The following is a 21,015-nucleotide window of genomic DNA, read 5'->3' on the forward strand; positions in this document are numbered from 1 at the left end:
CACATTCCTATATATATAGCTAGATTTTGTCTAACCTACACAGATTCCCATATATATAGCTAGAGTTTGTCCCAACTACACACATTCCTATTGTAAAGCAAGAGTTTGTCCTACATACACAAATTCCTATATATCTGTACCTAGAATTTGTTCCACCTATACAGATTCCTATATATATAGCTAGAGTTTGTCTAACCTACACAGATTCCCATATATATAGCTAGAGCTTGTTCCATCTTGATGATCTTGTTGAAGCATACACATCTGGTATAGAAGCCCCTATAGAGAAACACGCACCTCTGCAAATTAAGGTGATAACTGTGAGACCACATGCCCCGTGGTATAATGAAAATCTACGCGTAGAAAAACAGAACCGTAGAAAAGCAGAGAGACAGTGGCGACGGACCAAATTAACCGTTCACCAACAGATGTATAGAGAGCAATGTCGGCTAGTTGGTTCACTACTCTTTCAGTCAAAGAAGGCTTATTATTCGGAAACAATCAAAGAATGCGGCAAGGATAATAGACAGCTTTTTAGACTCACCAAAAACCTAATAGGACAGAAAGGTGAAATTATCCTACCAAGCTGTAATTCTGAAAAAGACTTAGCAAGCATGTTCAGTGATTACTTTCTGAATAAAATCAGCACAATCAGGAAAAATATTACCGAAGTGAACACCTCTGTTGACATTGACATCTCTGTCATGACTGCTGACATTGCATTTGATGGGGAACCATTGGCAAAACTCTCACCAACAACCCAGGACGAGTTGCGCAACATTATCATGACCTCGCAATCAAAGTCCTGTGAGCTTGATCCACTGCCTACAGACCTATTAAAGCAATGTCTTGAAGCACTGCTTCCTTTGATTACCTCAATCATTGGCTGAGTCAAAGGTTCCATTATGTTTCAAGAAGGCACATGTCAGACCATTGTTAAACAAACAGTCTCCATGACAAGAGGAGTTGAAACACTACCGCCCAGTTTCAAATCTGCCTTTTCTGTCTAAGCTCCTGGAGAAGGTTGTGTCCCGGCGTTTAGAGGTTCATCTCCATGCAAACAGTCTCCATGACAACATGCAATCGACCTACCGCATGGGACACTCTACTGAGACGGCCCTCCTACGAGTTCATAATGATATCGCTTCTGCATTGGATAACAAGTGCAGAGCTGTGCTTGTCATGCTGGACTTGTCTGCTGCATTTGACGTCATCAACCATGGCATACTTTATAAACGTCTGGAATACTCTTATGGAGTGACTGATACCGCACTTTGCTGGATACAGTCTTACCTGAGTGAACGACGACAGTGTATTGCCATCGGATCTTCCACCTCACATGACAAAGTACTAGCTTTCGGTGTTCCTCAAGCGTCGGTGTTAGGACCACGAAAATATTGTATGTACTCCAAACCGATTGGAGAGATTTGTCGTCGCCATAGCCTTCACTATCATTGCTATGCCGATGACACACACATTTACATGGTCATCAAACCACAGGACAGTTGGAATACCGTCTCAGAAAGAGCTTGTCTCACCTACACAGATTCCTATATATAGAGCAAGAGTTTGTCTCACTTACACAGATTCATATATATATATAGATAGCGTTTGTCACACCTACACAGACTCCTATATATACAGCTACAGTTTGTCCCACCTACACATATTCCTATTTATATAGCTAAAGTGTGTCTCACCTACACACATTCCTATATATATAGCTAGAGTTTGTCCCACCTACACACATTCCTACATGTATATATATAGCAAGTGTTTGTCTCATATACACAGATTCTCATTTATATATCTAGAGTTTGTTCCATCTACACAGATTCATATATCTATAGCTAGAGTTTGTCCCTCCTAAACAGATTCCCATATATATAGCTAGAGTTTGTCCCACCTACACACATTCCTATGTATATATAGCTAGATGTTGTCTAACCTACACAGATTCCCATATTTATATAGCTAGAGTTTGTCCCACCTACACACATTCATGTATATATAGCTAGAGTGTGTCTAACCAACACAGATTCCCATATATATAGCAAGAGTTTGTCCCAACTACACAGATTCCTATATCTATAGCTAGAGTTTGTCCCACCTAAACATATTCCTATATATATAGCTAGAGTGTGGCCCACCTACACACATTTCTATATATATCGCTAGAGCTTGTCTCACCTACACAAATTCTTATATATATAGCTAGAGTTTTTCTCACCTGCACAGATTCCCATATATATAGCTAGAGTTTGTCCCACCTACACACATTCCTATATATGTAGATAGGCTTACTTTCACTTCACATATTCCTATATATAGCTAGAGTTTAAATCGAATACACAGTTTCCTAAAATAAAGCTAGATTTATCTAATCTACACTGATTCCTATATATAGCTATAGAGCTAGTCTCACCGACTCAGATTCCTATATATAGCTATAGAGTAAGTGTCACCTACATAGATTCATATATATATAGCTATAGTGTTAGTCTCACCTACATATATTCTTATATATAGCTATATAATTAGTCCCACCTATACAAAGTCCTATTTATATAGCAAGAGTTTGTCTCACTTACACAGAATCTTATATGTATAGCTAGGGTTTTTCTCACCTGCACAGATTCCCATATATATAGCTAGAGTTTGTCCCACCTAAACACATTCTTATATATATTGCTAGAGTTTGTCCCAACTATACAGATACCTATATATAGCTATAGTGTTAGTCTCACCTAAATAGATTCCTATATATAGCTATAGAAATAGTCTCAGCTACACAGATTCCCTTACTTATCTAGAGTTTGTCCCACCTACACACATTCCTATATATATAGCTAGCCTTTGTCCCACCTAAACATAATTTTATATATATAGCTAGATTTTGACTTACCTACACTGATTCCCATATATATAGCTAGAGTTTGTCCCACCTACACACATTCCTATATATGTAGATAGGCTTACTTTCAATTCACATATTCCTATATGTAGCTAGAGTTTAAATCGAATACACAGTTTCCTAAAATAAAGCTAGATTTATCTAATCTACACTGATTCCTATATATAGCTATAGAGCTAGTCTCACCGACTCAGATTCCTATATATAGCTATAGAGTAAGTGTCACCTACATAGATTCATATATATATAGCTATAGTGTTAGTCTCACCTACATATATTCTTATATATAGCTATATAATTAGTCCCACCTATACAAAGTCCTATTTATATAGCAAGAGTTTGTCTCACTTACACAGAATCTTATATATATGTAGCTAAAGTTTGTCCCACCTACACACATTCCTATATCTATAGCTAGAGTTTGTCCCACCTACACACATTCCTATATATATAGCTAGAGTTTGTCCCACCTACACACATTTCTATATATATAGCTACAGTTTGTCTCAATTACGCACATTCCCATATATATAGCTAGAGTTTGTCCACCTACAGTCATTCCTAAATATTTATAGCTAGATTTTGTCTCATCTACTCAGATTCTTATATATATATATAGCTAGAGTTTGTCCCACCTAAACACATTCCTATATATGGCTTACTTTCACTTCACATATTCCTATATGTAGCTAGAGTTAAAATCGAATACACAGTTTCCTAAAATAAACTAGATTTATCTTACCTTCACTGATTCCTATATATAGCTATAGAGTTAGTGTCACCTACATAGATTCCTACGTATAGCTATAAAGTCAGTCTCATCTACACAGATTCGTATAAAAAGCTATATATTTTGTTTCTCCTACACAGATAACTATATATAGCTATAGAGTTAGTCTCACCTACACATATTTCTATATATAGCTATAGAGTTAGTCCGACCTACACAGATTCCTTTATACTGTATAGCTATATTGTTAGTCTAACCTACATAGATTCCTATATATAGCTATAGAATTAGTCTTAGCTACACAAATTCTTATACATATAACTAGAGTTTGTCTCATCTACACACGTTCCTATATGTATAGCTAGAGTGTGTCTAACCTACACAGATTCCCATTTATATAGCGAGAGTTTGTCCCACCTACACAGATTCCCATATATATAGATAAGATTTGTCTCACCTACACAGATTACTATATATGTAGCGAGGCTTAATCACATTTCACATATTCCTATATGTAGCTATAGTGTTAGTCTCACCTAAATAGATTCCTATATATAGCTATAGAAATAGTCCCACCTACACACATTCCTATATATATAGCTAGAGTTTGTCTTATCTACACAGATTCCCATATATATAACTAGAGTTTGTCCCAGCTACACAGATTCCTATATATGTAGCTAGATTTAATCTCACCTACACATATTCCTATATGTAACTAGAGATTAAATCGCCTACACAGTTTTCTAAAATAAAGCTAGATTTATTTTACCTACACTGATTCCTATATATAGCTATATAGTTAGTCTCACCTACACAAATTCCTATACATAGCTATAGACAAAGTGTCACCTACACAGAGCTATAAAGTGAGTCTCACCTACACATATTCCTATATATAGCTATATAATTATCTCACCTACATAGATTCCTATATTTTTCTTTAGCGTTTGTTTCTCCTACACAGATTTCTATATATAGTTTTAAAGTTAGTCTTACCTACACCGATTCCTATATTAGCTATGGAGATAGTATCACCTACAAATATTTCTATCTTTAGTTTTAAAGTTAGTCTCACCTACACAGGTTCCTATATATAGCTATAGTGTTAGTCTCAACTACACAGATTCCTAGATATAGCTATATAGTTAGTCTCACCTACACAGGTTCCTATATATAGCTATAGTGTTAGTCTCACCTACACAGATTCCTAGATATAGCTATAGAGTTAGTCTCACCTACAAATATTCATAAAAATAGCTATAGAGTTAGTCTCACCTACACATATTCCTAAATATAGCTATAGAGTTAGTCTCACCTACAAATATTCCTAAAAATAGCTATAGAGTTAGTCTCACCTACACAGATTCCTAAATATAGCTATAGAGTAAGTCTAACCTACAAATATTCCTAAAAATAGCTATAGTGTTAGTCTTACCTACACTGGTTCCAATACATAGCTATAAAGTGAGTCTCACCTACACAGATTCCTATATATAGCTATCTCATTAGTCTCACCTACACAGATTCCTATATATATCTTTAGCGTTAGTTTCACCTACACAGATTCCTATATATAGTTTTAAAGTTAGTCTCACCTACACCGATTACTATATATAGCTATAATGTTAGTCTCACCTATACATATTCCTATATATAGCTATTGAGTTGGACTCACCTACACAGATTCCTAAATATAGCTATAGAGTTAGTCTCACCTACAAATATTCCTAAAAATAGCTATAGCGTTAGTCTCACCTACACTGGTTCCTATATATAGCTATAGAGTTAGTCTCACCTACCCAGATTCCTATATATAGCTATAGAGTTAGTCTCACCTACACAGATTCCTATATATAGCTATTGAGTTAGACTCACCTGAACATATTCCTATATACATGCAAAGCTAGACTTAATATCACCTACACCGATTCCTATATATAGCTTTAATTTATTTTGCCTATACAGAATCCTAAATATAGCCGAAGTTCATCTCGCCTTTACAGATTCCTAAATATAGCTTAAGTTTATCTCGTCTATACATATTCCTAAATATAGCTAAAGTTTATCTCGCCTTCACATACTTTTATTTATCACATAACGTACTGTGCTATCCAGTGGATATACCCATGTCATATTTGTTTGCGTATTAACACATGTTATATGATATTTCAGCCCTGTGATTGGTTGTTAATTTCAATTGTTTCAATTGTGATGTCACGGGCATGGACGTGACGTCACAGACTTTCGTACTTGAGTCAAAATGGCGGCTTCTTACATTTCAAGGTAACACGAAAATGTTGTTTTACACGAATAAATGCCACTTATTTTGGTTATGTGATAAAAAGGGTCTTACACTAGTCCTCATTTCATATGAAATTTATGAAACTCGTCACGAAGTTTTTATTTCAGCACGCCAGAGGCTCGCTAATTGAACAAATTCTTAAACGAGTGAAATGAAACGAGTCTAAGAATGTGCAAAGCCGCCATATTGACTCTAGTGCGTCAGCCTGTGACGTCATGTACTTGTCCTAGGCGTGACGTCACAATTGAAACAATTGAAGCTTACAACCAATCACAGAGCTGAGAGGTCATATTACATGGGTTAATACGCAAAACAAATAGACACAAATTTAAGCAATAAACTGCATAGATGTGGCAGACCAACTGGTATAACTATGCAGTTTATTGCTTATATTTATATTTCCATGATAAGAATTCGCAAAAAAAAATAATGTCTTTTCCAAATTTCAAATTTCCCGCTTATTACCGTCAGGTCCGGTCAGTATCTAGAACGGCACAAAGATAACAGCCTGACGTCATGCGCTATTTCCCATACAAGATTGAAAAGACTCCGCAACTTTCGTTTATAATTCATTTGATTTTGATTTATATATATATATATCATATACCCGATTCATAAATAGTAACAAATGACATTTTGTAAGTAACTAATCAAGTGTCGTAAAACATTTTCCGATTTTATTGCGACCTATATCCGGCGCACGCACTCTGAAATACCTATATATAGCTAGACTTTATCTCACTTGTACAGAGTCATATGATATATCTAAAGTTTAGCTCAACTAAACAGATTCCTATAATATATAGCCAGAGTGTATCTCACCTGTACATATTCTAATATATAGCTACACATATACAGATACCTATGATATAGCTAGAGTTTATCTCACCTATAAATATTCCTATTTATAGCTAGACTTTATCTCACATGTAGAAATTCCTATAATTTGGCTATAGTCTATTACATGTACATTTACACAGATTCATGTAATATATACATATCGACATAATGTTTCAATTTAAATAAAAATAAAAACTCACATATATAGTAACACGAGATAAAGATATAACACATATCTCGATATCTCTGAATAAGTTTTCCTTTTTTTCCATTAACTGATTTACTTGAGTGCACACATTTAATTTTTTTTTTTTTTTGTGATTGCCGGAAATGTCCGAGTGATTTTCCGATTGAATCATTTATTCCTAATTTGTGCATCGTCCTCCCTGGGTCATTATGGGGAAAGTGATCAATTAATTGGTGCCTGTATTTTATTCTTTGTTTTGTTTTCATTACGCGTGTCTACAGACGACTGGGCTGTTAATGGGCTTGATATTGATTCTAGGAGTGCTGTATGTTTGTGTGGAATCTTGTCGTTAGTCCTAATAGCTCTAAGTCTAATCGATAACGTTAACATAGCAGACTTCAAGAATAAAACAGATCAACAATTTATATTCTATTTGTAACAATTCTAGTGCAAACTTCCTATCTCGAATTCCTGAAATCAAAAAACGACGGAAAACACAATTGAGAAATATTTTAAGGTTTCAGGTTTTTCTCCCTCACACGACAACTCAGGGCGGGCACAGTAGTACAGTCGTGTTGTATTCAAACAGCAGGCGAACTCAACACAAGGCGGAAATAGTGATACAGTCGTTAAGTATTCAAACAAATGGCGAACTCAACACAAGGCGGGCATAGTGATACAATCGTGTATTATTCAAACAGCAGGCGAACTCAACACAATGCGGTCATAGTGTCAACAGTCATGTTGTATTCAAACAGCAGGCGAACTTAACACAAGGCGATGTTAGCTAGGTAGGATCCTCCAATTCAAAATGCTTAGAAAGAACTTTGAAAGATAACTCCACAAAACCAGGAAAAATCCAAAGACGAGTTTGCGATAGATCGAGTCAAAATAATAAAAGTTAAATGTGTATAGGAGATATTTATAAAGATCAACTTGAGCCAGATTGGCTTACCTACCTAGAGAGATAAACTAGACGGACTTTATCTACATAGAGAGACTGCTTACCTACACAGAGACACTAGCCAGATTGACTTACCTATTAAGAGATACTGGGCAGATTGACTTCCCTACAAATAGAGATTAGCCAGACTGACTAACCTTCCTAGAGAGATGAGCCCGAATGACTTACCTATCCAGGCATAGTGATGCAGTCATGTTGTATTAAAACAACAGGCGAACTTAACACAAGGCGGTGTTAGCTAGTTAGGACCCTCAAATTCAAAACGCTAAGAAAGAACTTTCAGGATAACTCTCCACAAAAAACAGGGAAAATCCAAAGACGAGTTTGCGTTAGATCAAGTCAAAATAAAAAATTTAAGTGTGTATTTGAGATATTTATAAAGATCCCCACAAACAAGCAACGATAAGGATAAGGAGAATATCTTAGCTACATTCCTTAAAGAGTATTCCTTTAAGGAAAGGATGCTGCTATTCCAAATAATGGGAGAACCAATGTAATACTTAATAGAACAAACATGGATAGCATTAGATATATCGCAGGTTACCAAAGTGCTGCTGAAGTAAAAGAACGATAGATCCCCGGGAACTGACACCCTACTGCCACGTGTACAACGACAGACAGCTATATCAAATTCCACACCGCTTTCAACTCTGTGTCCCTTTATCGGACGACGCCAAACTTTTTAAAGTCATCGAAAAGAGGAAAGCAAATAAATTTTACAAAACGCTTAAGACTCTATGGAAAATAGAGGAGGAAATAACTGCTACAAGTACATCCACAAAACAGTACACACATGCATATAAGATAAAAAAAAACAACTAAAAAACCTACCAGAATAATCATCATCACTGTCAGTTAACTATTACTATCATTTAAGTGGAAAAGTAAACACGGCCCATTCCATGTTTGTCATACTGATGAGAACATCCTACTTCATGGATCAAAACATATTTTCACCACTCAATAAAACATTGGTTGGTTCCCACCGGGACTATGCCTGCTCTGTTTGGTCACGATTGAAAACCAAGGACACGGAAAATGTAGAAGGTGTCTAGAAACGGTCGTCGAAAAACTATCCAGTAATGAGGGATCTTATCTACCCAGGGAGATAAGCCAGATTTACTAACCTACCCTGGCAATTAAGCCATATTGCTTTAACTTCCTAGAGATATTAGCCAGATTGACCTTTCTATCAAGAGAGATTAGCCAGATTGACCTACATACCAGGGATGAGTAGACAGGCTGGATTATCTACGCAGGGAGATAGGCCAGATTGACTAACATACCTAGAGAGATTAGCCTGATTGAAATACCACCAGAGAGATAATCCAGAATGGCTTACCTATCAAGAGAGAAAAGACTAACCTTAAGCAAGATTGACTTACTTAACCAGAGAGATAAGCCAGACGGACTTATCTACCTCGAGAGATGAGCAAGAATGCTTACCTATCAAGAGAGATTAGCCAGATTGACTAACATACTAAGAGAGATTAGCCAGATTGACTTACATACTAAGAGAGATTAGCCATATTGATTTGTCTATTCAGAGATATAAGATATACTTACCGACATACCAAAAGAGACTAGCCAGAATGGCTTACCTTTCGAGAGAGATTAGCCATATTGACTTACCTACCCAGAGAGAGTAGCCTGAATGACTTATTTACACAGAAAGATACTCCAGAATGGCTTACCTATCCAGAGAGATAAGCCAGAAGAACTTATCTACCTAGAAATATGAGCAAGATTGCTTACCTATCAATAGAGATTAGCCAGATTGTCTTGCCTACACAGAGAGAAAAGCGAGACTGACCTACATACCAAGAGAGACTAGCAAGAATGACTTTCATTTCGGGAGAGATTAGCCAGACTGATTGACCTACCAAGAGATATTAGCCAGAATGGCTTACTTACCCAAAGAGATAAGCAAGACTGACTTTTCTACCCAGAAATATGGCAGATAGACGTACATACGCAGATAAATGAGCCAGAATGTCTTACCTACCCAGAGAGATTAGACAGATTGACTTACCTACCCAGAGAAATTAGACAGATTGACTTACCTACCCAGAGAAATTAGACAGATTGATTTACCTACCCAGAGAGATTAGACAGATTGATTTACCTACCCAGAGAAATTAGCCATATTGACTTACATGTACCTACCAAGAGAAATTAGACATTTTGACTTACCTACCCAGAGAGATTAGACAGATTGATTTACCTACCCGGAGAGATTAGACAGATTGAATTATCTACCCAAAGAGATTAGACAGATTGACATACCTACCCAGAGAGATTAGAAAGATTGATTTACCTACCCAGGGAAATTAGACAGATTGACTTACCTACCCAGAGAGATTAGAAAGATTGATTTACCTACCCAGGGAAATTAGACAGATTGACTTACCTACCCAGATAGATTAGACAGATTGATTTACCAACCCAGAGAGATTAGACAGATTGATTTGCCTACCCAGAGAAATTAGACAGATTGATTTACCAACCCAGAGAGATTAGACAGGTTGATTTACCTACCCAGAGAAATTAGACAGATTGACTTACCTACCCAGAGAGATTAGACGGATTGATTTACCTACCCAGAGAGATTAGACAGATTGAATTACCTACCCAAACAGATTAGACAGATTGACTTACCTATTCAGAGAGATTAGACAGATTGACTTACCTATTCAGAGAGATTAGACAGATTGACTTACCTACCCAGAGAGATTAGACAGATTGATTTACCTACCCAGAGAAATTAGACAGATTGACTTACCTACCCAGAGAGATTTGACAGATTGACTAAGCTACACAGAAGGATAAGACAGATTGACTTTCCTACCCAGTGAGTTTGGTCAGAATGACTTACCTTTCAAGAGAGAAAAAAAAAAAATCTTAGCATTTCTACAGGAATATTTCCTGATAAGTTAAAAGAAGTTAGGTTAACCCCTATATATAAAGGTGGTGACATAGATGACTTCGCCAACTACAGACCCAAATCGATATTACCTACGTTGTCAAAGATTTTTGAAAGGCATGTCTCAAAACAATTGTTTTATTTTCTTAACCATTATAATTTAATTCATGAAACGCAGTCAGGTCTCAGGAAAAATCATCCAGGTAATACAGCGTTAACATATCTCATAGATAAATGGAGAAAACATATTGATGACGGTAAACTTCCTGGACCTGGTCGATCATGACATTTTGTTAAAAAAACCTTGAAATGTATCACTGTTTCCTGGTTTACCTCATACGTGGACAACATAAATCAAAAGCCTAAGTGTTGAACTATATCCTCTACCTGGAATAAGGTGGAGTTTGGTGTTCCTCAGGGATCTATTTTAGGACTACTATTATTCATACTTTACGTCAATGATTTGCCATTGTACACTAAACATTCAGATACAGATATGTATGCTGATGATGCATCTCTTATAGTATCGCCAATTCAGACTTAAAAGTAGTTGATAGTGAATTAGTGGAAGACCTGCAATGTACTAAAGAATGGTGTGTATATAATAACATGTCTTTAAATCTTAACAAAACTACGTGTATGATGATTGGTTCTCGACAACGTTTATTGAACGAAAGGGAATTGATACTAACACACGATGGCTGCACCATTGCGCTGTGACATTCCAAAGAATATTAGGACTTAATGTTGATAAAAAATTGTTTGGAATGAACATGTAGATACAATTTGTTCTAATATTGCTGTCAAAATATCTGCACTCAGGAGATTAGATAAATATTTAGACGAAGATGCCAAACTGCTTTTTGTAAACGCATATATTCTTCCTGCAATAGATTATAGTTTAACTATTTGGGGACATTGTACCAAAATACATTCTGAGGGAATTAACAAACTAATGAAAAAAGTAGCGAGACTATTTTGCATAAACCAATGCTTACACCATCCAAGGACATGTTTCGACAATTGAATTGGCTGTCTTCCCGAAACAGAGGAAAACATATGACAGCTGTTTTATTATACAAAATAAGAAACAATCTAGCTCCTCGATATAAGTAAGATTTTGTATGCAATTTTCCAGTCAATCAAACTATTACGCAAGATCTGTTGACATCGGAAATTAAATGATTCCAGTTCACAAGGCTGAACAGTTTAAAATTTCTCTCTTTTCTACTCCGCTGTTAACATTTGCAACACAATTCCAACTCAAGTCAAAGATTGCACATCTTTGTAATATTTTAAGCAGCAATGCAAACAACATTTTATGACGCAAGACTAATTCAAGCTGTTTTATTGAAAAGTGTACAGGATACTGTTCATACCGTTTTTCTTTATTTCTTGTTAACTGGATCAATGTATTATAATGTTTACATCGAGATGTAAATATAGTCAATTAAGATGTATTTCGTATTGTAATACACAACAAGTGACTCAATGATTGACTAAATTAACTACATTGTAATTTTTTTTTTCAGTGACTGAATGAACTAATTGATTAATAAATGAATGACTGAATGAATAAACTAATGAATTGATGAATGAATGAATCAAATATTTGAAGAAATGAATACATTAATTGTATGAATTGAATGAATGCATGAATAAATAAATAATTTAGACGAATGAATGAAATGAACGAGGACATGACTGAAGAATAGTATTAACTTGAAGTAATTTATCCACTTTAAATTAAAAAACAAAATTTATTATAATAGATAAGTCAGACTGACTAACATGTAGCCAAAATGAATTATCTTTCAAGAGAGATTAGCAAGACTGACTTACATACCCAGAGAGATTAGCCAGAATTACTTACCTACCCATAGAAATTAAGAATTTGACTAACCTATCAAGAGAGAGTTTAGGCATATTGACTTACCTACCAAGAAAGAGTAGACAGATTGACTAACCTACCCAGAGAGATTAGCGAGATTGACTTGGTAACTCTTTAAAGATTAGACAGTTTGACTTACCGATCAAGAGAGATTGGACAGATTGACTTTCCTACCGAAAGATATTAGTCAGATTGACTTATTAACCTCGAAAGATTAGCAAGATTGACTTACATTCCAGAAATATGAGCCAGATTGACTTACCAACCCACAGAGATTAGTCAGATTGACTAACATCCCCAGAGAGATAAACAATATTGACTCACCTATCACGAGAGAGTAGGCAGATTGACTAGCCTACCAAAAGAGATAAGCCAGACTTAACTACCAAGAGAGATTAGCCAGATTGACTTACCTATCACGAGAGAGAGAGAGAGAGCAGGTTTACCTACCCAGAGATATTAGCCCGAATGGCTTACCTATCAAGAGATTAGCAAAAATGACTAACATTCCCAGAGAGATTAGCCAGCTTGACTTACCTATCAAGAGAGAGTAGACAGATTGACTTACCTACCCAGATAGATTAGCCACACAGTACTACATAGATGTCACATAGTCCTTCATATCACACAGTTTCACATAGATGTCAGACAATTCTACATAGATGTTACACAATTCTACATAGATGTCAGACAATTCTACATTGATGTTACACAATTCTACATAGATGTCACAAAATCCTACATTGATGTTACACAATCCTACATTGATGTTACACAATTCTACGAATATGTTACAGAATCCTACATTGATGTTACACAATTCTACATTTATGTTACACAATTCTACATTGATGTCACACAATCCTACATTGATGTTACACAATCCTACATAGATGTCACAAAATCCTTCGTTGATGTTACACAATTCTACATTGATGTTACATAATCCTACATTGATGTTACATAGATGTCAGACAATTCTACATTGATGTTACACCATTCTACATAGATGTCACAAAATCCTACATTGATGTTACACATTCCTATAAAGATGTCACAAAATCCTACATTGTTGTTACACAATTCTATATTGATGTTACACAATTCTACATTGATGTTACACAATCCTATATAGATGTCACAAAATCCTACATAGATGTCACAAAATCCTACATTGATGTTACTCAGTCCTATAAAGATGTCACAAAATCCTACATTGTTGTTACACAATTCTATATTGATGTTACACAATTCTACATTGATGTTTCACAATCCTACGTTGATTTTACACAATTCTACATTGATGTTACACAATTCTGCATAGATGTCACAAAATCCTACATTGATGTTACACATTCCTATAAAGATGTCACAAAATCCTACATTGTTGTTACACAATTCTATATTGATGTTACACAATTCTACGAATATGTTACACAGTTATACATTGATGTTACACAATCCTACATTGATGTAACACAATTCTACATAGATGTCACAAAATCCTATATTGATGTTACACAGTCCTATATAGATGTCACAAAATCCTACATTGATGTTACACAGTCCTATAAAGATGTCACAAAATCCTACATTGTTGTTACACAATCCTACATAGATGTCACAAAATCCTACATTGATGTTAAAAAATCCTACATTGATGTTACACAATTCTACATTGATGTTTCACAATCCTAAATTGATGTTACACAATTCTACATTGATGTCATAAAACCCTACATTGATGTCACAAAACCCTACATTGATGTAACAAAACCCTACATTGATGTTACACAATTCTACGAATATGTTACAGAATCCTACATTGATGTTACACAATTCTACGAATATGTTACACATTTATACATTGATGTCACACAATCCTACATTGATGTTACACAATTCTACGAATATGTTACACAATTATACAATGATGTTACACAATTCTACATTGATGTTACATAATCCTACATTGATGTTACATAGATGTCAGACAATTCTACATTGATGTTACACCATTCTACATAGATGTCACAAAATCCTACATTGATGTTACGCAATCCTACATAGATGTCACAAAATCCTTCGTTGATGTTACACAATTCTACATTGATGTTCCACAATTCTACATTGATGTCACACAATCCTATATAGATGTCATAAAATCCTACATTGATGTTACACAATTCTATATTGATGTTACACAATTCTACGAATATGTTACACAATTATACATTGATGTTACACAATTCTACATTGATGTCACAAAACCCTACATTGATGTCACAAAACCCTACATTGATGTTACACAATTCTACGAATATGTTACACAATTATACATTGATGTTACGATGTCACAAAATCCTACATTGATGTTACACAATCCTACATTGATGTAACACAATTCTACATAGATGTCACAAAATCCTACATTGATGTTACACAATTCTACATTGATGTTACACAATTCTACACTGATGTTACACAATTCTACATTGATGTTACATAATCCTACATTGATGTTACAAAATCCTACATAGATGTCACAAAATCCTACATTGATGTTACACAATCCTATATAGATGTCACAAAATTCTACATTGATGTTACATAATCCTACATTGATGTTACAAAATCCTACATAGGTGTCACAAAATCCTATATTGATGTTACACAATCCTATATAGATGTCACAAAACAATTCTACATAGATGTCACAAAATCCTACATAGATGTCACAAAATCCTTCATTGATGTTACACAATTCTACGAATATGTTACACAATTATTCGTTTAAGGTACGCTATAACAAGATATTACATTGATGTTACACAATCCTACATTGAGAATATGTTACAGAATCCTACATTGATGTTACACAATCCTATATAGATGTCACAAAACAATTCTACATAGATGTCACAAAATCCTACATTGATGTTAAACAATCCTATATAGATGTCACAAAATTCTACATTGATGCTACATAATCCTACATTGATGTTACAAAATCCTACATAGATGTCAAAAAATCCTACATTGATGTTACACAATCATACATAGATGTCACAAAATCCTACATTGATGTTAAACAATCCTATATAGATGTCACAAAATTCTACATTAATGTTACATAACCCTACATTGATGTTACAAAATCCTACATAGGTGTCACAAAATCCTATATTGATGTTACACAATCCTATATAGATGTCTCAAAATTCTACATTGATGCTACATAATCCTACATTGATGTTACAAAATCCTACATAGGTGTCACAAAATCCTATATTGATGTTACACAATCCTATATAGATGTCACAAAATTCTACATTAATGTTACATAACCCTACATTGATGTTACAAAATCCTACATAGGTGTCACAAAATCCTATATTGATGTTACACAATCCTATATAGATGTCACAAAACAATTCTACATAGATGTCACAAAATCCTACATAGATGTCACAAAATCCTACATAGATGTCACAAAATCCTTCATTGATGTTACACAATTCTACGAATATGTTACACATTTATACATCGATGTCACACAATCCTACATTGATGTTCCACAATTCTATATTGATGTTACACAATTCTAAGAATATGTTACACATTTATACATTGATGTCACACAATCCTACATTGATGTTCCACAATTCTATATTGATGTTACACAATTCTACATTGATGTCACAAAACCCTACATTGATGTCACAAAACCCTACATTGATGTTACACAATTCTACGAATATGCTACACATTTATACATTGATGTCACACAATACTACATTGATGTTACACAATTCTATATTGATGTTACACAATTATACATTGATGTTACGATGTCACAAAATTCTACATTGATGTTACATAATCCTACATTGATGTTAAAAAATCCGACATTGATGTCACACAATTCTACGAATATGCTACACAATTATACATTGATGTTACACAATTCTATGTTGATGTTACACAATTCTACGAATATGTTACACAATTATTCGTTTAAGGTACGCTATAACAAGATATTACATTGATGTTACACAATCCTACATTGAGAATATGTTACAGAATCCTACATTGATGTTACACAATCCTATATAGATGTCACAAAACAATTCTACATAGATGTCACAAAATCCTACATTGATGTTACACAATTCTATATTGATGTTACACAATTCTACGAATATGTTACACATTTATACATTGATGTCACACAATCCTACATTGATGTTACACAATTCTATATTGATGTTACACAATTCTACATTGATGTTACATAATCCTACATTGATGTTACACAATCCGACATTGATGTCACACAATTCTACGAATATGTTACACAATTATACATTGATGTTACACAATTCTACATTGGTGTCACAAAATCCTACATTGATGTTACACAATTCTACGAATATGTTACAGAATCCTACATTGATGTTACAGAATTCTACATTGATGTCACACAATCCTACATTGATGTTACACAATTTTACATTGGTGTTACACAATTCTATATTGATGTTACACAATTCTACATTGATGTCACACAATCCTAAATTGATGTTACACAATTCTATATTGATGTTACACAATTCTACATTGATGTCACAAAATCCTACATTGATGTTACACAATCCTACATTGATGTTACAGAATCCTACATTGATGTTACAGAATTCTACATTGATGTCACACATTCCTACATTGATGTTACACAATCCTACGTTGATGTAACACAATTCTATATTGATGTTACACAATTCTACGAATATGTTACACAGTTATACATTGATGTTACACAATCCTACATTGATGTTACACAATCCTACAGTGATGTTACACAATTCTACATTGATGTTACACAATTCTACGAATATGTTACACAATTATACATTGATGTTACACAATTCTACATTGATGTCACACAATCCTACATTGATGTTACACAATCCTACGTTGATGTTACACAGTTCTACATTGATGTTACACAATCCTACAGTGATGTTACACAATTCTACATTGATGTTACACAATTCTACATTGCTGTCACACAATCCTACATTGATGTTACACAATCCTACAGTGATGTCACACAATCCTACATTGATGTTACACAATTATACATTGATGTTACACAATTCTTCATTGATGTTACACAATTCTACATTGATGTTACACAATTCTACATTGATGTTACACACTTCTACACAGATGTCACACAGCCCTACATAAATGTCACACAATTCTACATAATACTCCAAATCGTCACGGCAAAGTATTGAAAATTTCAGAAAGTGTGTAACCTTAGTCAATTTAATTTTCCTTCCAAATATATGTAATACCGAATCTGCGGGTATCGACATGCTCCAGTACTAATGACTAAACTTAACAACCTGTGTGGAATTTCTTTTGAAAATCGCGTACGCATCAGTCTTCCCTTGGAATGTTTTCTGTGACATATTGATGCATTATTCCAGTTTCAACTGCGTAACTATTAGCTTTACAATTTGTGTCATGAAGCAGTTTCACTATAAAAGAATCGCCTTCGGCGTTGATATTTATGACAGTTTAGAAATTATATCCGGCTTCAGATTGCTATTCTTCTGCAAAAGCAACTTCAGCCATCGGAGATACCATAAATATTGCATATGCTAGATATTGTTAATTCATCTGTTGATATATTGCCGGGTCTTGACAGTCTGTAAAATACAGGAAATCTAAAATTGTCTAGAAATATGAAATCCATTCTTAAAGTTTATTGCAATACCAAATCGTGACAGACTGCAAAGTATTGTGAATATTGGTAAACAACTGTCTGATTAGGTTAGACACCAATATGAAATGTCCAATTAGGTTACAATGTATATACCCATTTGCAATGTCTAACTGGCATATACCCATTTGAAATGACAGCACTGGTGGAATATCAACTTACTTGTTTAGAGAAATTATATGTATTTTCGAACAAATTTACTATCCCTTCAAAATATTAAACCGTTGTACTCGGTATGTTTAATACTTGAAAATCAAGTTATCCCGACACATTAGTGAAAAAAGAAATAGCCTTAGGGAGAATACAGAACTATGAATAAGTAATTTTATTTAAAAAGTATCCCTAATTTAAATTTTGATTGGAAGTACAACTGGCCTGGGTCAACATGTCGGTCGTTTAGTGCTCAATATTATGTGCTCCATTCACTGAAGCACTTGCGGCCTTAAAGCTGTTTTTAAACGAAATTAAAGTCACATCGAACTTCAACATCCAATTAAAGTTCTCCGAAATGTATCCATTTATGTTTAGAATAAGTCATATTTTATCTCTAAATAAATATCTCTTTATATGAATTTATAACAATTATACGATTGAGAAACACATGTTTCAATCGTGCATGAACCCACGACAAACGCACATACTCAAATAGTACACACTAACAAACACCTACACACACACACAAAAACACCCAACACACGAACCCCCCCCNCACACCACTGCACACATATATATTACAAATAATTTTAATAACATCTCTTATCCATATATTATGCATATTTAGATTTGATGAATAATTATGGGTTACTTTAAAATAAACCAGAAACAAGTATACTACATCGTCAGCAAACAAGAAAAAAACATGTACCACAACGTAAAAATATGAGTAAAAAAATACCACAGCGTCAACACACGAGTACAAAATAATTCACAGCGTCAACACGTAAGTACGAAATATACAACAGCGTCAACACACGAGTACAAAATAACTCACAGCGTCAACACATAAGTACAAAATATACAACAGCGTCAACACAAAAGTACAAAATATTTCACAGCGTCAACACATAAGTACAAAATATACCACAGCGCCAACACTTAATTACAAAATATACCACAGCGCCAAAACACGAGTACAAAATAATCCACAGCGTCAACACAGAAGTCCAAAATATACCACAACGTCAACACATGAGCACAAAATATACCACAGCGTCAACACATAAGTAAAAAATGTACAACAGCGTCAACACAAAAATACAAAATATACCATAGCGTCAACACATCATTAAAATATACAACAGCGTCTACACATGAGCACAAAATATTCTTCAGCGTCAATACATCAGTAAAATATACCACAGCGTCAACACATAATTATAAAATATACCACAGTGTCAACACATGACTACAAAATAAACCATATCGTTAGCACAAAAATACAGTTGTGTGACCGCACAATGCACCAGCAGTAGCGTGCGTCCATCCTGCATACATCGTGCAAACACCGTCCGCACATGATGCGCACAACTCTGCGATTTAACAATCGTTCGGCTCGTTGTGCGATTCTCTCCGCACAACTGTGCGTTCTGGTAGAATTGGTTGATCAATATTACGGAATGAAAAAAAATTGGAACCCTGGTATGGAATGAGGAACACTGTATATATAAATTCCCATCAAATTGATTAGGATTATGTTTAATTTTACAATGCGTGTTACACAGCATTACTGTTACAGTAAAGTTCCCACAATGAGGTCCCGTGACCATTTTTCCCGGACCAAGATTTGAGAGTTGATTTTAGTCAATTTGAAGGTGCTGATTAAAATGAGCTGAGGTGAACCTCGTGAAAATGTGGGCTAACTCGGCAAGGCGTGAAATTTCAAAAAAAAAATTTTTTTAAGGGTCAGGGATTTTATTTATTAGTATAATAACTTGAAAAATGGTCTTTTATGATCTTGCTGCCAAAAACAAGGAACACCGCCAGCTGGCTGCTAAGGAAAAGACCAGGAAGACACCTTTAATGGTTTAACTGCAAACGTTTCATCTTTAACTAGTGTAAATAAGATCAAACAAACTTTGTATGAAATGTCTGGTCAATATTTTTGTGTATTTCGGATTTAACGTCCTTGCAACAACAGAATCATATGATTGGTATGGTTTGATTTTAATTTGTTTAACGTCATATTAACAGCTAAGGTAATTTAAGGACGTGCCTCCATGTTTGTTGTGTAAGCGTGCATGTGTCTATGCCGGAGACAGGGTATGTTGGTGTACTTGCCTCCTTTTGATAGCGCGGAACTGATGCCGACTTTATAGTGCTATCTCACTGAAATACCATGCAAAAAGCACCCAGCACAGCATTCCGTCCGGTCACATTATACTGACAACGGGTGTTACTATTCCCTTAGACGCTAAAAGTTTTGCCGAGAATAACAACTATCATTTTTACCGACTTTGGTATGTCACGG

This window comes from Mizuhopecten yessoensis, unplaced genomic scaffold, assembly GCF_002113885.1.
Source record: "Mizuhopecten yessoensis strain PY_sf001 unplaced genomic scaffold, ASM211388v2 scaffold716055, whole genome shotgun sequence".
Classification (NCBI taxonomy): Eukaryota; Metazoa; Mollusca; class Bivalvia; order Pectinida; family Pectinidae; genus Mizuhopecten; species Mizuhopecten yessoensis.